Source organism: Equus caballus, chromosome 23 (assembly GCF_041296265.1).
Source record: "Equus caballus isolate H_3958 breed thoroughbred chromosome 23, TB-T2T, whole genome shotgun sequence".
In the NCBI taxonomy this organism is placed as follows: Eukaryota; Metazoa; Chordata; class Mammalia; order Perissodactyla; family Equidae; genus Equus; species Equus caballus.
Window position 1 is genome coordinate 41,916,027 of NC_091706.1, and position 15,068 is coordinate 41,931,094.

Below are 15,068 nucleotides of genomic sequence, written 5' to 3' on the forward strand. Positions count from 1 at the left end.
TTGCTCAAGAGTAAAATAATAATGCTTCCACCTGAAATTTAAGGATTTTTTATGTTTTCTCAATTTTACCTGGGGTTGTAATCATCAAAAGAATAAATAAGAGCTTAAAGCATTAATTATGGAGGTGAGACTTCAGTTTGCTTTTATTACAACAATAAATAATAAATACATTCAATGGACTTTCCAAATATTGTACTTTTGTCTTATTCCCTTTAGAAACATTTTGAGGAATAGTATAAAGAAAAATGTCAATAGTGGTAGTATTACCAATATAAATTATTTAGTGTTTTTGGTGATCACGTTTGATGCCCCATATACAGTCCCATTGAGGAGAAGCCCCATTTGAATTGGATGACTGCATATCTTCGGTGAAGACCAAATAATTTATCTTAACTTACAAAACCACGATGAACACCTTTCAAAAAATAACTTTCTAAATTAATCATCTGGCACTGTGAGGTGAATCCTGGCTTTTGAAAACGTGTATGCTACATTTTTGGAAACTTTGTATATAGAAATGTTTGAAATTTCTATGTGATAAAACATGAGCCTTTTATAATACTTCGCAGACCTTTATGAAGTTCAGAGATTTGTATTATCCCCCATCTCCCCTTAGAACTATACGTCAGGGCTCTATATATTTATAAAGATTATGACTATGTGACAAACCTGACTCGGAATTCCAAAAAATAAAGGAAGAGAACGATGGGAGTAGTTGAACATATATCATAAACAATAGGAAAGGAGACTTTTAAGACATTTAGTGTGGGGAAAAAAAAAAGATATACTTTTATAGATGGAAGCCCCAAATTGAATATGGTTCAAAGAGGATGGGAAGCTCCTTCCCCAAGGCTGTGGTTTTCAAATGTTAGTGTGTAGGGATCTCTTGGGGAGCCAGTTAAAAATAGGATTTCTGAGCCCCAATCCCGAAGGATGTCCACATCCTGTAAATATCTGAAACAGGAAAGAGGTGCGTGAGAAAGGGGTAAGATGGAGGGATTAAAAGGCCTGGAAAAAACTTCTGTGGATGATAAATATGTTCCTTGTCTTAATTGTGCTGATGACTCCTCAGGTGGTACATAAGTCAAAATAGCAAATAGTACATTTTAATGATGTACTGTTTGTTGTATGTTAGTTGTATGTCAATAAAGCTTTTAAAACTTTATAAAGTGGGCCATGGGCAAAAGGAAGGAGGAGATTCCTCTGCTCCTGAGGCGCTTAGTTTTAGAGGTTCTTGTGTCTTTTTTTGAAGCTCCTTCTGACTCCGCCACATTGTGAGGTTTGCATGTGTGTGTACTCGCATGTGTGTGTGTGTGAGAGAGTGTAGTGTGAAGGAGTTTGTAAACGGGAACAATAGCTCTAGGCCTCAGGCAGTTCTTACTGTGTGAAGTTGCAAGACCCCGAGAGAAGAGTAGCCTTCTCTGCCGCTTGAGGGGCCTTCACTGTGGGTTTACAGTTGTGAGGAGTACAGAGCCTTGCCTTTGACTCCTAGGCCTCTCTGGTGACTGTGGCACCACACAGAAGGAACAGCCTCTTTTATGCCACCCAAGTTGTTGGGACTTTAATGGCAGTGGTGTGCAATGTGGTGGGGATCGAGGTCAGCAGTTCTAGAGAACTTACAAAAGAGTCTGAGATTTCGAGGCAGATGACCACATATGAGTGAAAAAAATGACTTATTTGTAGGCTTTATGAGCATTCTATAGGTTGTCTAGCAATGACTTGGGCTGAAAAACCTCAGGATAGGAGAAAACTGGTGTTACCAAAAGAAGATGGCAGCTCAGAGCTACTTGAATGTTATAAGAGATGTGACTCAGCTGCATGGTGGGAAGCACATTTACTGAGGACAGACATGGAGGAAGGGTCCAAGACTTGCCTATCCTCGCCTCTTTATACAGATAGGGAGATGGAGTCAAGACTGATTGTGAGCTTTGCCCGAAGTCACACACATAATGTGACTGTCTGAACCAAGAAAAGAATAACTCACTTTTTCAGTTCTTAAGTACCTGCTCTTTCAACTGCTCTTTCTACCAACTTCAGATCCTTCTTTTATTTTGATTCTGAAGAAAGGAACTGAAAGCTGGAAAGAGTATAACAAGCAGGAGAGGATGTCAGCAACATGGCAGAGTGAGCTATTCTCTTTGTCTCTCTCCCTTCTGAACCACAACTATATGGACATTCACTGACCAACAGAGGAAGCCCATACAGCACAACAGGATGCCTGAGAGACACACAGAACTATACACCTGAGGGTGGATGGACTGGCCGCCCAGGAAGTGGCAGAGAGAGGTGAGTACGCCCAGCTCTCCCCCATAGCCCTGTGCACCACACAAACACTTTCCACCTTAGTGCACAAGGCCCTGAAAGTGGGAACACACACCTGGACAACCGTAGGAGGAGATAGTGGTAACCTTTGCCAATGCTCATGATTGCTCTTGCTCTCCTGGTGGAGAGGGGAGTCCTCCATAACCCTGCGATGCCTAGGAGCAGCCCTAGACCAGGTCCCAGCATAGACCCCCCCCCTGCCAAGCACAGTGGTGCCGTGGACTGTAAACAGACCTACACACTGGGGCAGGCACTCACCAGGCCCCCAGTGAGCACTCATAGGGCTGCCGAGCCCCAAAAGAGGGAATGTGTCTGGGTGGCTGTGGGCACGGCAGCTTCAAGCTTGCACAGGATCACCTTCTTGGCGAGGAGGGGGTGTCCATAGGGCCCCTGCAGTGCCAAGCAGTGGCCCTAGCCCCAGTCTCAGGAAGGAACCTCTGTCCACAAAGGACAGTCCACACAAGCACTTGAACACACCCCAGGCTGCAGCAAGTACCCATAATACCCCCACAGCTTCCAGCAGACAGGGTGGGGCCAGAAACACTGTTTCTGCTTCCCCCTAGAGGTAACAGATGGAATCTGTGTCTGAAGAATACCACAAATGCCCTGACAAAAGGTTAGCTCGTCAACCACCATGAGAAACTGCAGCAACAATTCAGAGCAGAAGGAAAATCACAATTCTCCAGAAACCAATGCTGAAGATGCAGCAATTTACAACCTAAATGACAGAGAATTCAAAATAGCCATCATAGGGAAACTCAAGGACTTACAAGAAAACAAGGAAAGACAATTCAAGGAGCTTAGCAATAAAATGATTCTCTTCACCAAAGAGATTGAAACTATCAAAGAAATCAAGTAGAAATTCTGTATATGAAAAACACAGTTAATGAAATAAAAAAATAATCTAGGGACTGGCTCCATGGCTGAGTGGTTAAGTTCACGTGCTCCGCTGTGGCGGCCCAGGGTTCGGATCCTGGGCGTGGACATGGTACTGCTCACCAGGCCACATTGAGGCAGCGTCCCACATGCCACAACTAGAAGGACATGCAACTAAGATATACAACTGTGTACAGGGGAGGTTTGGGGAGATAAAGCAGAAAAAAAAAAAAAGATTGGCAACAGTTGTTAGCCCAGGTGCCAATCTTTGAAAAAAACAAAACAAAACTAGAATCATTAAGAAGTAGAAGTGATCTTATGGAGGAGAGAATTAGTCTTCTTGATAATAAAAATGTAGAAATTCTACAGGTGGAGGAGGAGACAGAACTAAGATTTAAAAAAAAAGAAGGAATTCTTGGAGAAATATCTGACTCAATCAGGAAAAGCAACATAAGGATTATAGGTATTCCAGAAGGAGAAGAGAGGGAGAAAGGAGTGGAGAGCTTGTTCAGAGAAATAATTGCTGAGAACTTCCCAAACCTGGGAATGGTTTCAGATTTACAGATAAATGAAGTTAATTGAATGTCCAACTTCATCAATGCTAGAAGACCTTCTCCAAGGCATATAATAGTAAAAATGGCAAAGGTTTCTGATAAAGAAAAAATATTAGGAGCAGCAAGGCAGAAGAAGATAACCTACAAAGGAAACTCTATCAGGCTTTCAGTGGATTTCTTGGCAGAAGCCCTACAGGCTAGGAGAGAATGGAATGACATTTTTAAAATACTGGAAGACAAAAACTTTCAGCCAAGAATAGCCTATGCAGCAAAACTTTCCTTCAGATATGATGGAGAAATAAAAGCTTTCCCAGATAAACAAAAGCTAAGGGAGTTCATCACCACTAGACCTCCCCTACAAGTAATAATTAAAGATGCCCTCATACCGGCAACAAAAAGGCAAAAGTCTACAAAGCTCTGAGCAAGAAGACAAATAGACGTGATCAGAAACCTGCAGCTCTCCACCAGAATAGGAAGGCAAAGACTCAATTACAACTTTAAAGAGAAAGGGAAAGAAAGCATCAAAAGTAATGATAAATACTTCAACTTAGCCACAAACCCACAAAATTAAAAACAGAACAATTTGTAACAGCAATTACTCAGAAAGGGAGAGGAAAGGGAAGGAACCTGCTTAGGTTAATGGAGATAAGAGGCTGTAAGAAAATGGGCTATCTCATATCCAATATCTTTCATACAACCCTCCTGGTAACCACTAAACAAAAAATCAGAGCAGAGCTGCAAATCACAAAAAGAGAGGGAACTGAGAAATCCCCCTCAGAAAACCACCAAAATGAAATGGTAGTCAGAAATGCAAAGGAAGAGAAACAATGGAAACATAGAACCATCAGAAAATAAGAGATAAATTGGCAGTATTAAGCCCTCATATATCAATAATCACTCTAAATGTAAATGGTCTGAACTCTCCAATCAAAAGACACAGATCAGCTAGATGTATTAAAAAATAAGACTGAACAATATGCTGCCTCCAGGAAACACATCTCAGCTCCAAAGACAAACATAGGCTTAAAGTGAAGGGATGGAATATGATACTCCAAGCTAATGGCCAACAAAAGAAAGCAGATGTTGCCATACTTTTATCAGATAAAGCAGACTTCAAGTTAAAAAAGACAATGAGAGACAAAGAGTGGCAGTATTTAATGATAAAAGGGACATTTGACCAAGAGGACATAACACTTGTTAACATATATGCACCTAACACAGGGGCACCAAAGTACATAAAGCAATTATTAACAGACCTAAAGGGAGAAATTAACAGCAAAACAATAATAGTAAGAGACCTCAACACCTCACTCACATCAATGGGTAGATCATCCAGACAAAAAGTCAACAAGGAAATAGTAGATTTAAATGAAACACTTGATCAGATGGACTTAATAGATATATCTAGAACATTCCATCTGAAAACAGCAGAATGTACATTCTTCTCAAGTGGACGTGGATCATTCTCAAAGATAGACCATATTTTGGGAAACAAGGTAAGTCTCAATAAATTTAAGAAGATTTAAATCATCCCAACCATCTTTTCTGACCACAATGCTACGAAGCTAAAAATCAACCACAAGAAATAAACTGGGAAAGTCAGAAATATGTGGAGACCAAACAACATGCTATTAAAGAACCGTGGGATCATTGGAGAAATCCATGGGAAAATTAAAAAATACCTAGAGACAAACGAAAATGAAAATACAACATACCAGCTCTTATGGGATACAGCAAAAGTGGTCATAAGAGGGGAATTCATAGCAATACAGGTCCACCTCAACAAGCAAGAAAAATTTCAAATAATTAATCTTAAAATGCACCTAATATAGCTAGAAAAAGAAGAACAAACAAAGCCCAAAGTCAGCAGAAGGATGGAAATAATAAAAATCAGAGAAGAAATAAATGAAATAGAGAATTAAAAAAAGAACAGTAAAAAGGATTAATGAAACTAAGAGCTGGTTCTTTGAGAAGATAAACAAAATTGACAAGCCCTTAGCCAGATTCACCAAGAAAAAAAGAGTGAATGCTCAAATAAATAAAATAAGAAGTAAAAGAGGAGAAATTACAACAGATACTGCAGAGGTACAAAGGATTATAAGAGAATACTATGAAAAACTATATGTCCACTAATTCAATAACCTGGAAGAAATGGATGAATTCTTAGACTCACACAACCTCCCAAAACTGAATCAAGAAGAAATAGAGAATCTAAACAGACCAGTCACAAGTACAGAGAATGAAACAGTAATCAAAAACCTCCCAAAAAACAAAACTCCAGGACCAGATGGCTTCTCTGGAGAATTCTACCAAAGATTCAAAGAAGATTTAGTACCTATCCTTCAGCCAACATCATACTTAATGGTGAAAAACTGAAAGTCATACCCCTGAAAACAGGAATGAGACCAGGGTGCCCACCCTCACCACTCCTATTCAACACAGTACTGGAGGTGTTGGCCAGAGCAATTAGGGAAGAAAAAGAAATGAAAGGAATCCAATTTTGAAAAGAAGAAGTGAAACTTTTGCTATTTGCAGATGACATGATTCTATATTTGGAAAATCCTAAAGAATCCACCAGAAAACTGTTAGAAATAATCAACAATTACAGCAAAGTTTCAACTATTCCAAAAGATTGAAGAAGATGGAACACTTCCTAACACATTCTATGAGGCCAACATTACCCTGATACCAAAACCATACAAGGACATCATAAAGAAGGAAAACTACAGACCAATATCACTGATGAACTTAGATGCAAATATCCTCAACAAAATGCTGGCAAACCAAATACAGCAATACATTAAAAGGATTGTACACCACACTCAAGTGGCATTTATTCCAGGGATGCAGGGATGGTTCGACATCTGCAAATCAATCAATGTGATACATCACATTAAAAAATTGAGGAATAGGAATCACATGATCATCTCAATAGATGCAGAGAAAGCATTTGGCAAGATCTAACATCCATTTGTGATAAAAACTTTGAATAAAATAGGTGTAAAAGGAAAGTAGCTCAACATAATAAAGGCCGTATATGACAAACCCTCAGCCAACATCATACTTAATGGTGAAAAACTGAAAGTCATACCCCTGAAAACAGGAATGAGACCAGGGTGCCCACCCTCACCACTCCTATTCAACACAGTACTGGAGGTGTTGGCCAGAGCAATTAGGGAAGAAAAAGAAATGAAAGGAATCCAATTTTGAAAAGAAGAAGTGAAACTTTTGCTATTTGCAGATGACATGATTCTATATTTGGAAAATCCTAAAGAATCCACCAGAAAACTGTTAGAAATAATCAACAATTACAGCAAAGTTTCAGGGTACAAAATCAATTTAAAAAAATCAGTTGCATTCCTATGCACTAACAATGAACTAGCAGAAAGAGAAATCAGGAATAGAATCCCATTTACAATCAGAACAAAAAGAATAAAATACCTAGGAATAAATTTAACCCAAGAGGTGAAAGACCTGTATACTGAAAACTATAAGACATTATTGAAAGAGGTTGAAGAAAACATGAAGAAATGGAAAGATAGTCCATGTTCCTGGGTCAGAAGAATAAACATAGTTAAAATGTCCATGCTACCAAAAGCAATCTCCAGATTCAATGCAGTCCCAATCAGAATCTCATTCTTCACAGAAATAGAACAAAGAATCCAAAACTTTATATGGAAAAACAAAAGATCCCAAAGAGCCAAAGCAATCCTGAGAAAAAGAAGAAAGCTGGAGGCATCACAATCCCTGATTTCAAAATATACTACAAAGCTACAGTCGTCAAAACAGCATGGTCCTGGCACAAAAACAGACACACAGATCAATAGATTGGAATTAAAAGCCCAGAAATAAAAACACACATCTATGGACAGTTAATCTTTGACAAAGGAACCATGAACGTACAATGGAGAAAGGAAAGTCTCTTCAAGAAACGGTGCTGGGAAAACTGGACAGATACATGCAAAAGAAGGAAAGTAGACCATTATCTTGCACCATACACAAAAATTAACTAAAAATGGATTAAAAATTTGAATGTAAGACCTGAAACCGTAAAACTCCTAGAAGAAAATATAGGCAGTACACTCTTTAACATTGGTCTTAGCAACATCTTTTTGAATACCATGTCTACTTGAGTACGGGAAACAAAAGAAAAAGTCAACAAATGGGACTACATCAGACTGAAAAGCTTCTGCAAAGCAAAGGAAACCAAGAACAAAATGGAAAGACAACTCACCAACTGGGAGAAAATATTCACAAATCATTTATCAGACAAGGGTTGATCTCCAAAATATATAAAGAACTCAACAACAAAAAAAAAAACCCAAACAACCTGATCCAAAAATGGACAGAGGAAATGAACAGACATTTTTCCAAGGAAGATATACAGATGGCCAACAGACACATGAAAAGATGCTCAACATTGCTAATTATTAGAGAAACTCAAATCAAAACTACATTGAGATATCACCTTACACTGGTCAGAGTGGCTATAATTACCAATACAAAAAACAACAAATGTTGGAGAGGATGTGAAGAGGGAACCCTCATACACTGCTGGTGGGAATGCAAACTGGTACAGCCACGCTGGAAAACAGTATGGAGATTTCTCAAAAAATTATAAATAGAAATACCATACAACCCAGCTATCCCACTACTGGGTATCTATCCAAAGAACTTGAAATCAATAATCCAAAGAGATTTATGCACCCCTATGTTCATGACAACATTATTCACAATACCCAGGATGTGGAAACAACACAAGTGCCCTTCTACAGATGAATGGATAAAGAAGATGTGATATATATTCACAATGGAATACTATTCAGCCATAAAAAAGACAAAGTTGTCCTATTTGCAACATGGATGGACATGGAGGGTGTGATGTTAAGCAAAATAAGCCAGACAGAGAAAGACAAATACTGCATGATTTCACTCATATGTGGAAGATAACAGATACATGGATAAAGAGAATACATCAATGGTTACCAGAGGGGAAGGGGGTTAGGGAGTGGGCTAAAGGGACAAAGGGGCACATATGTATGGTGATGGATAAAAATTAGACTACTGGGGGTGAGCACAATGAAGTATATTCAGGAATTGATAAACAATAATGTACACCCAAAATTACACAATGTTATAAACCATTATAATCCCAATAAAATTACTTAAAAAAATAAATAAGCTATAAAAAAAAGAATAGAACAAGCGTGGTTAAGGATATTTGAAGTTCAAGCAAGATCAGATATGGGAGAGCATTTAGGTGTGACAAATTAGCATATTTCTTCAGAGTCATAAAAATTACATATCAGGATCCTGAACAACCTTGCAAACATAAATGCAAAATCACAGTCTTGCCTAAGTCTTAAAGAGCAGCAGTTATTTTAAAAGGATAATCAGAAAACATAAGATTCTGGAAAGTCTGACAAATCTCATAATCCACTCCAAGAACCATCATGCTATGCTACGTTCGGAGGACAGGGTTTAGTTAGATGGCCATTTTCAATTCTCAAATAAATCTAATCATAATCCAACATTCCTTGGATAAGTAAATGTTGTAGGCTCAGGCTAAATAAGATCTTAATAAGCTCTTTTGAGACCAGGAGTGAGAAGTGAAGAAGTGAGCTGGCCCTGGAGTACAATCATTGGCTGTAAGTAATTTAATAAGAGTTTTCATACATAGGGCGAGGCTGTGGATGAGTTGTACTTATTCTTCCTAAGGCTGTACTTTAGGAAGTAGGTTTAAATTCTGAATGAGTTTGGCAGGGAGATGTGCATTGCTAACCATTGGAATTTGTAAATATGTTTAAAAAGAGATAACCTCTTATTTATACAGGATTCCAGCTCAGGTTCTACCTCTTCCAGGAAGATATTTCCTCTGACATCCATAGGCCACATTTATTTAATCTTTCTATGAACTTCTATTGCCCTTAGAGTTAATAGCATGCAGGTTATCCCAAAATTAATTGTTTTACTTGTGTCACCTATGTGCAAAGAGCAGGTTAGATATTAGAGGAGATACATAAATGGAAAGGTAACTGGGTTATCATCTTCTTGAGGTCTGGAGAAGGTTTCAATGTTCTGAAAGTTGAGTTAGAATTTATGAAGGAGAGAAGAAATTTCAGTTAGAATTTAAGGATTCTAAATACAGGGCCTGGAAGTAAGCCTTGGCTAGACTATACAGTTTATGGTGGTAAGAAGCAAGAGATCAAGCTGGCACTGTAAGTTGGGGTCAGATTGTGTACAACCAACAGAATGGGAGAAAATATTTGCAAATTATATATCTGATGAGGGACTTATATCTAAAATATGCCAAGAACTCTTACAACTTAGTTATAAAAACACAAATAACCCAATTTAAAAAATTATCAAACGATCTGAACAGACTTTTATACAGATAACACATACATATGGCCAATAAGCACATGAAAAGATGTGCAATGTCGTTAATCATCAGGGAAATCCAAATGGCAATGAGATACCATTTCACACTCATCAGGATGGCTATAAGAAAAAAGTAAGATAATAGCAAACATTGTCAAGAATGTGGAGAAATCAGAACCTCAGGCCCCACTGGCAGGAATGTAAATTGGTGCAGTCACTTGGAAAACTATCTGGTGTGCTTCAAAAAGTTAAACATAGAGTTACTATTTGATCCAGCAATTGTACTTCTAGGTATATATCTAAGAGAAATGAAAACATATGTTCAGATAAAATCTTCTATATAGAGTATTCATAGCAGCATTATTCATGATAGCCAAAAAGTGGAAACAATCCAAATATTCAACTGGTGAATAAACAAAATGTAATATATCCATACAATGGAAACTTATTTAACCATAAAAAAGAATGAACTCCTGATACATGCTGCAACATGGATGAACCTTGAAAGCTTGACACTAAGTAACAGAACCCAGAAACAAAAGGCCACATATAATAATATGACTCTATTTATGTGAAATGTCCAGAATAGACAAACCTAGAGAGATGCAAAGCAGATCAGTGGCTGCTTAGGTCTGGTGGGGGGACTGACAGTGTGAAGACTTGAGGGATGACAGCTAAAGGGTACAGGGCTTCTTTTGGTGCTGACGGAATTGTTGCAAAGTTGAATGTGGTGATGGCTGCACAACTCTGAATATGCTAAAAGACATTGAATTGTACACTTTAAAAGGGTGAATTTTATGGTATATGAATTAGATTTCAATAATGCTGCTATCAGAAAAACTCCCTAAAACTCTATAAACTTGAATATAAATTGTAATTATCAATATGAAACAATGATGTATTTTATCTTTAAAATCTTTTCCTACCTGTGTACACTGAAAATACCTGAAAACAATGACCAGCCCAATAGTAAAGACTACAGTTAGTTCCCAGATTGTGGTTTCTACCGTTTACATTAAAAGGAACTTGTGTTTTTTTTTTTTTTTGAGAAATGGCTGATTGTAGATATGAGACAAAAAGAAATATACAAAGCGAACCTGAAACATCCTTTAGTATTGGAAAGCAAGGTAACTATCAAAGACTTTTGGGCCATATCAAAAGAACTCAGGAGGCAACCTGAATAAGCTCACACTGGTCAAAGGGGGAATAATTTGAACATCAATTAAGACAAAAATTACAATGGAGTAAGTCACATCAAATATGTTTAATTCCATGGGTTTATAGTGGTACTAAAAACAACTCATTAATGACTTTTGGTGATTCTATTTATTTATTTACTGAAAACTCCTAAAGAGAAAGAATCAAACATCTGTCTTCCATTCTTATATAACTGTACCTCAGTAACCAAATAATTGACGAGGGGACATTTTTCTATATAGAAGTATTCTAGCTAATAAATGAAGAAGAAATGACAAATATCACTATTTTGCACTCCCCAATGAATTAATGGGTCTATGTAATAATCATCAACAGTTGATAACATCATGAAAGAGAGACAACGTGTACATCCTGATAGAAGTATGCAATATTACCCATGAAGGAAATCTACCCAGAAAAGAAAAAATTAACCTGAATCTGGTAAAGCATCTAAATTTACCTACCAATTTATAGGAAATACAAATGTCAAAGGAACTCAATAAATGACATCACTGGAATGTAAATAGTATAACAGACTTTAGGAAACTCTACAGGATAAATGACCTAGTATCTTCAATAACAACCAAAAGAAATACGAGAAACAAAAACAGAAGGAGAAGGCTTTAATGGGCATAACAGCCATTTCCATGTATGGATTGGATCCTTATTTGGATCCTGATTTAAATGAATTACCTGTTTAAAATATTTATAGGACAATCAAGGATATGTGAACACTGTCTGGTTATTTGATGATATTAAAGAACTATTGTTAATTTATTGGGTGTGACTATAATGCTTTCTAAAAGGACTCTTGTGTTTTAGAGATACATGCTGAAATATCTCTATGCTATGAGATGGGAGGACATGTAGGATTTGCTTTAAAATATCTGAGGGAGTAGTGGATAAGGGTATAATGAAACAAGCTTGTCATGTGTTAATAGTTGTTGAAGCTGGATGGTGAAATGGGTACATTGAGTTTATAATACTATCGCCACCACTTATGTTTGTGTTTGAAACTTCAAGACTAAAATTTCAAAATCAAATTTGCAAAAATTAATAGTGAATGTTTTTAGACCCCATGACCAATAAGACATAATTTGAGGAAAAGGAAATAAAGGAACAATCCTTGGCAGTTCTTATGGTTAACTTACAGAACCACCATTGCCTTTCTACTCTGCTGGGCAACAAGTTTAAGTCACTAAGCTCAACTGAGCCTCACCAAGGATGTATCAGAGCTACTGAATTAATAATTCAAAGTCAGAATGTATCACAAGTTAAACTGTTTATGTTTATTTGTTTGAAATACTCAATTCATTCATTTCCCATGGGTGGCAAGCATTTTGCCTGTGGGTAACAGCAGGCAATGGGTGTTTCAGCATCAGTGAAATTCTATTTAAAAAATTAACTGGAAAGGGAAAGGACTTACTTCATTAAAAACCAAAGAAAGGAGAATCAGAGTACAGATTTAATGGAATGTGGAAGAGTACAAAAGAAAAGAAATGCTCCATTATCAATTGTCAAAGAATGTAAGCTGACAATGAAATAGGGCAGACTTCTCATAGTTATGAAAAGCCTATATATTTAGAAAATGAATAAGCTTATTTAAGGTATAGGTAGCCCTTTAGAAAGGAGAATAATTTACAAATATTGATGTTGATTTATTTCCCCAAGTTCAGGAGACATTTTATGATTGTAATATTGGTTTTCAGTATTCTGATTTTTTGATATACTGAATTATTTTTAAGTAATTAAATATTGATATTTATGTTGATGTAATACCATTATTTGATGCTTTGAAAAATACAAAAATCTCACTTATGTCTTCAATTGTACCATAGATGATCATTTTCAGACCAACAAAATATATTCAAACTTTTCTAATCATATTCCTCCTTGTTTAAAACCTTTCCAAGTTGTAGTCTTATTGTTATTACTTCTATTTCCTAGGCTGCTGAGGCTGAGCATCTTTTGTCATGTCTGCTAGTCATGTGTATTTCACCAGAGTCACTTCAGACTTCTATCGGCTAAATTTGTATGGAAGGCAGAATTCTAGGACGATCCTCAAGATTCCCACACCCTGGAGTTCATGCTTTGTATAATCCCCTCCCCTTGAGAGTGGGTGGGAATTGTGAACTTGATGGGGCAGTCACTCCCTTGATTAGGTTACATGATATGACAAAGGTGACGGTCACTCTCATGATTGCCTTATGTTACATACACTAATCTCATGGTGGACTGGAGAAAGATGCTCCTGCTGGCTTTGAAGAAGCAAGCTGCCATTCTGTGACATGGCCAAATGATGTATTGCCAAATGGCCATGTGATGTATGGCTGTATGGCCACGGCTATTACCTGAGGGCAGCCTCTAGGAGCTAAGAGTGACCCCCACCAACAGCCAGCAAGAAATGTGGACCTATGTTCTCAACTACAAGAAACTGAATTCTGCCTACACTGTGAGTGAGCTTGGATGAACACTCCAAGATCCAGATAAGAACAAAGCCCTGGTCAACATCTTAATTTCAGTCTTGTGAGACCCTGAGCAAGGAACGCAGCTATGCCATACTGGACTTCTGACCTAAAGAACTATGAGGTAGTCAATGAGAGTTGTTTTAAACCACTAAGTTTGTGGTAATGTTACACAGCAATAAAAATGTGTACAGTTGATGTTCTGTTAGAATGAGGGAATTGGTGTGGATGTTGGAACATTATGGAACGTGAGAGGGTGGTGTGGTCAGCAAATTATATGGGCTATAGAAGAAAAGAGGAAGGAGGTTCTCAGGCCCAATTCCCTGCTGTTTCCCGGAGCCCAACTTCCTGCATTTGCTCAGAGCTAGATTCCCTCCACTTCGTTCCTTTGATTTTCCTTCAGGAAAAATCCATCTGAATCTGGCCATTTCTAGCTTTAAATAATTTAGCCAGACCCTTCTACTCCAATTATTCCCCCTGTGGTTCTGGACCCTGATTCTCACATAGGTAGGTGCAGTATCTGAGGGCTTTGCTTTGAAATACAAAGTGACACTCTTATGCGATTGATATTCACCTACTTGGTTGAATAACTTTGTCTGTTGAACATTTTGTATGTATTTGTCTTTTTCCACATCAACACAAATATAATTTGGATATAATATTGTAGGAAATAAAGAAAAACCTAGTATTGTCATTTCAGTTTCAGTATTGCAATCACTAGCGACATCTATTAATGATCCTCCTACCATTAGAGATCAAAAGAGCTTATTTTCTTTCAATTCATTTCTTTAATAAACATATAGTAAGTACTTACTACACCATGGTAGACACACTGGAGGGACATAAAAATGAATAAGAACATGGTATCTGCATAGGACACTAACTAGTAACTAGTAAGAGGGTAACTGCATTGACCCTCCTCAATTTCACTGCATATCAGCTTGAGCGCTGGCATGTCCCCTGAGTCCTATGGGCTTCAGTTTCTTCTATAAAATGAAAGGGATGGTGGATGATCTCAACGTGTCTGTCTTAAATGTGATAGTGATGGGTCAATTGGCAGGGACATCAGCAGGAGACCTAGTCTGGAATTAAAATGCAGCACTAATAGAGCTTCCTGTGGAGGTAGAATTGAAACTATAATATTGAATTTCATTAACATTTGGTGAAATATAAATTAAGACTTTTAATGTCTATCAGATTGTCAAAAAGGAAAATGTTGATTATATCCAACATTGGAGAATATTTTGGGAAATAAGCACTCTCAAATACAATG

General features: G+C 37.4%; 1 long non-coding RNA gene across 1 annotated transcript in view; it reads left to right on the forward strand.

Moving 5' to 3' along the window:
• The window catches only part of LOC111770169 (uncharacterized), a 28,245-nt gene extending 13,756 nt beyond the window's left edge, over positions 1-14,489 (forward strand). The window contains exons 2-3 of the long non-coding RNA XR_002803246.2: positions 2,191-2,286; positions 13,278-14,489. This is a non-coding gene — a long non-coding RNA (uncharacterized lncRNA). The remainder of the gene's footprint in view (positions 1-2,190; positions 2,287-13,277) is intronic.
• Positions 14,490-15,068: the final 579 nt, after the last annotated feature.